Source organism: Oryzias melastigma, linkage group LG4, assembly GCF_002922805.2.
Source record: "Oryzias melastigma strain HK-1 linkage group LG4, ASM292280v2, whole genome shotgun sequence".
NCBI lineage: Eukaryota > Metazoa > Chordata > Actinopteri > Beloniformes > Adrianichthyidae > Oryzias > Oryzias melastigma.
Window position 1 is genome coordinate 27,177,655 of NC_050515.1, and position 5,131 is coordinate 27,182,785.

At 33.9% G+C, this 5,131-nt stretch overlaps 1 long non-coding RNA gene across 1 annotated transcript; it reads left to right on the forward strand.

Moving 5' to 3' along the window:
• The first annotated feature begins 692 nt into the window (after positions 1-692).
• Positions 693-5,125, forward strand: LOC118598708. The gene is made up of 3 exons (XR_004947809.1): positions 693-1,574; positions 2,282-2,410; positions 2,511-5,125. It is a non-coding gene; the product is annotated as an uncharacterized LOC118598708 (long non-coding RNA).
• Positions 5,126-5,131: the final 6 nt, after the last annotated feature.

Genomic DNA, 5,131 nt, shown 5'->3' on the forward strand with positions numbered 1-5,131 from the left:
AAAAATTATTTTTAACTGAGCCACGCCTCCTGCCTTTGTGTGCAATCAACCTATTGAACGGTACTCGTACCTTTTCCACTCTACCACACTGGCATCATTCTGTATTTTCTCAAATATCCAGATTCAAACTAATTCTTTTTATTTGTCCCTCACTATTTCCCCCTGAAATAATCTGCGTCCTTTGTGCACCCTTCTACCCCCTTTCTACTTGCACCATTCTCAGGTATGTTCTAGATCAGGTGGCTCTCTTATCTTTCCATGGTGGCTATCTGGCTGAAGACAAATATAATAATAGTAAATTTTAAAAAATTGAGTTTAGCTTCTATTTTAGCAACATGCTAACGTTTTTTGCTAGTTTTTTGTCCACTGGAGGTTTTAGGCTAACTTGGAGTTCAGCTAATGTTTTAGAAAAAATCCTGATGTTTTTAGCTAATTTGTTATCTACTGAAGATTTTCTGGGATAATTTAGAATTTAGCTTCTATTTTAGCAACATGCTAAAATTTTTGGCTTATTTAGTTTACTGAGGAATTTGATGCTATTTTGGAGTTCAGCTAGTAATTAAACAACAAGCTAGCTTTTTGGGGTAATTTGGTCTCTAATGAGTTTTTATGCTAATATTTTAGCAATATAAGCTAACATTTTTTTTCTAATTTGTTATCTACTGGAGTTTTAATGCTAATTCAGAGTTTAGCTGTTCTTTTAGCAACATGAAACATTTTTTTTTATTTAATTTACAGAGGAATGTTATGATAATTTGGAGTTCAGCCAATAATTAAGTAACAAGCTAGATTTTTCGCTAATTTGGCCCCTTACAGGTAAAAGGTAAATATACGGCTCCTTCTAGGTTTTGATCACTAGAAAACAAGACCAAATGGCTCTTTAAAGGTTGCCAACCCCTGTTCTAGATCCACATGTGGTGCAAATTTCTCCATAGACATGCAGTAAGTATGTCATTCTATGAAGCTTAAAGACTAAATCATATCAGCGTTTCTTGCCCATTGCTACACTGGATCTCAACGCAAACAGTGCACGACCCTGGGTGGCTCTCAAAGCTAACTGATTACCGCTAGTTTTGGAGAGAGAGCTTTTGTGTTAGCCCAGAGGTGGTTCAGACTTGTCATATAAGGAGTTTTTCTTTATTGTCTGCATCACCTCCTTTAGAATCCGTTAATTTTCTTGATTTTGGGAGGGCCTGCTACTTGGAGTGCATGTTTTAGAAGAATACAAAATACTGCTTTGGGATTCTTTATAGTCAGGAATGAACATTATAATACATTTAAAAGCTCAAAAAGTTGACTTTGCGTGGTGTAGGCCCTTTAAAATTCTTATAGCAGTTGTGTAGCACTGCTGTACTGTTTTCTACATAGATTCACTTTGTGTTTTATTCTATAAATTACTTATGTGTCTCTTTTTTAAAATAGACAACTGTGGGGGAAGAACGTTGATATTTGTTGGTGAAGAAGACCACCGGGTTCCATCAACATCAGGAACTCTGGTAGATGGTGACCTCTTCAGAGTGGTGGGACGAATCATAGGGCATTCTTTCCTCAATCGTGGACCATTGCTCTGTGGCGTAAGTAATTGTCTGCTACCACTCATATGTGGAGACAAACTTGCTACCCCAGTTTTTGAGATGAAAGACTGCCCTGACATCACAGACATTGTCTTTCTTGTAAGTGTAATTTGTGTCTTGTTGTATTACAATAATTAAGTACTTGGGATACAATTACATGTCATTAACAATTTTTAATTAAACCTTTTATAAAACCTTTTATAAAATTTGTAATACGATTTAGAATTTCATATAATTATTCTTATTTTTNNNGGTGTACCCCGCCTTCGCCCTTCAGTAGCCGGGTTAGGCTCCGGCACCCCCGCGACCCCGTAAGGGACAAAGCGGTCAGGAAAATGGAATGGAAGTTTTTGGTAGCTTAAATCATACAGCACTATTCAAAGGCAGTTAAAATTTTGCTTACCCTCATGTTATCTTATGGGGTCCAGATGACCCCCCCTATATTGATCTGTAATTCCTCCCATTTCAAAGGTGGACAGGATTCTATGTCTGCCGTGGACACCAGTGTAGAGAAACAATTCTTTTAAAAAAAAGTTCTGCTCAGTGTGGGGTCCAGATGTCCCCACTTTTAATGTAAAAATACCCTAGGATAGTACAAGGGTTACTATAACATCCCTTAATGTAAGTGCATTTATTTAAATTATAACTCTTGTGTGCAATAACAAAACTCATTGGATTGTTGCAATAATTACGAAATTTTTGTTTAGCTTAAAAGTGACAGAGACCTCACAGAGGTTGAAAAGGGAGAGGTGAACCATTTGGCCATGAGTTGGGACCTGCCAATGGTTACTATCCAAAACCGTCGTTGGTTGGCAGAAAGAGTCCTGTATCATGGAGTACGTTTTTATATGAAATTTTAGTTAACATCAACTTTTTGTAATAATGAATATTTCTGCAACCCTCAGTTGTGACAGCAGCATCTCTTTTTTCTTTAAGGTCATTGGTCGACGACTGCAGCAGATTGCCCAAATCAGAGCTGGGCTAAAAGATACAGGGATGCTGCAGATGCTAAAGCGGCGCCCTGACTTGGCAGCAATTCTTTTTCCAAGGGGGACTGAAGCAGTTTTGGAGCCTGAGGTTTAAAACACTTACAGTGCACAGTGTAGAATACAATAGCTGTCATACTAAATTATCAGTTTAAATTGTCAACTTAATTTAAACCAATATTAACTTGTACAGACTAATCTTTGCTTGTTTTGTTTTTATTGTACTAAATTATTGAAGCTCAAATCTCTTTTCTTAGTTTGTTCTTCAAAGAGTTCTTTGGCCAGAGCCAGACAGCGATGAGGAGGAACACATTGAAGTTCTTTGCAAAGCCACTTCATTTCTAAGGGCTTACATTGAATCAGGGGAGACAAGTCAATATTTAAGAAAGATGCAATTTGACTTAAATTTTTATCTCTCTTAGTCATTAAAGAGTAATTCCCCAAAGCAAATCTTGCAAAAGTACTTACTTACACAAAGCCACCACGAATGGTAATAAAACATCACCGACTATCAAGAGTTAGGACAAAACATTGTCATCAAAACTACACTTTTTACACGCTACATCAATTTAGGTTTCATATTCATAAAGATTTATTTTTGTGCTATCTAACCATTTAAGGTAGAGGTACAATGTAGAAAAACTTTTGTTTTAACTATTTTACATATTTACTGTTAAACCTGGGTTTTTGTTAACTTCATCAGAAATACTCAATGTATATAATTATGATATTATAATAATCTCTAAAAGATCGAGAACAATACATACAAATAAACAGCACCAAATCTAAATTATGTAACATCACTTGTGGTGTACCTCAAGGCTCAGTCCTTGGCCCTAAATTATTTTTTATCTATATAAATAATTTAAGCTCAATATCCCAAAAATTAAATTCCATTTTATTTGCGGACGGCACAACCTTTTATTACACAGGAGACAAAATTGAACATATGATAGAGGTGGTGCAGACGGAGTTAGAAAAATCAAATTGTGGTTTGACGGAAATAAAATATCATTAATTAGTTACTAATCATATTTTATGATATTTAGTAATAGAAATAAAACAACACAATTCTATTAAACATAGATAATATTATTATCAAAAGAGTAAAAGTAGTACAAATTTTAGGAGTTATTATAAACGAAAAGCTATCTTGGAAATCACAAATTAACGCTGTCAAATCCAAAATAGCAAAAGCAATTGCAATACTACACAAAGTAAAGTGGTTCTTAAACGGTAACACATTACATCTATTATATAATTCCTTGATTATTCAATACCTGAACTACTGTATAGAAATTTGGGGTACAACTTATAAAACATATATTCATCCAATCTACATATTGCCAAAAAAACAATAAAAATTGTCACTAAAAGAAATTATAGGGACCCGTCTAATCCATTATTTATTAAATTAAAACTATTAAAACTTGATGATCTTATAAACTTTAATATTTAGAAATGTATGTATAGGGTAAATATGAAATGCCTTCCTCCTAATTTAATGAAAAAATGAATGAAAAAATGAATGAAAATTTAATCGAAAAGGACTTGAAATATTTATTAAACCAAAACACAGATCACTGCTAAAAGAACGATGTGTATCAGTATATGGAGTTAATAAATGGAATAAGTTCAGTGTAAAAATTAAAAATGCTACAACAGTATCAAGTTTTAAAAACAACATTAAAAACAGTATTATCAATGACTATAAAACTATCCAATACAAATAACAATTACTGGTCCCTGAGGTATGATGTTCATTTCTCACTGGTTGATATGATCAAATTTGTTTTTTTTCTTTTACAATCTACTCTTATTGTATACTAAATCGGCTGAATGGTTGTGTATCTGTATCTTTTTTGTGATTCATTCATTGATTTGTTAAAAGGGGCAGACAAAATAGGTTTTTCTTCTTTCTGTCCCCTTTTCATTTTTTTCCTCAAGTGTTTTTACTATTAACAAATAACAATTAAAAAAAGAAGATTACCCTTGTAATAAGTTTTTGTAGTATTTACATAGACTTGAAAATAAAGTACCAACTTCAAAAAGTAATGTATTTTATTATGTTTTGAAGCCTCTTCCTCAGAACTACGGGAACTTGTTCAGTTTTGGACAGGATGGACAGTTGTCCCGGAACAGATGACTGTAGAGGTTGAAGCAGATCTCACTTTCCCAGTTGCATCCACTTGCTTCACCACTCTCAAGATTCCCGGAAGATACAAGACCTTTCCTGAGTTTAGCAACTCACTAAGTAACTCACAACTCACTAGCAACTCAACTTTATAATGTATATTTTTATTTTATTTTTTATCCTGTATCTCTATCTATCTCTGTACCTGCGCTGTTGCACATTGCAATTTCCCCACTGTGGGACAATTAAAGGTTTTCTTATCTTATCTTATCTTATCTTACTAACAGCCGCTGTGGCAACAACACAGTTTGGCTTTGGGCGTGTGTGAATGATAACTAAATGTATACCTTTTTTGCAATCTTTTTCACAACTTTATTCTTCTTTTTGATATGCTGTTTTGAGTTGAATTACCAGTCTTTGTTAATTTTGTAATTTTT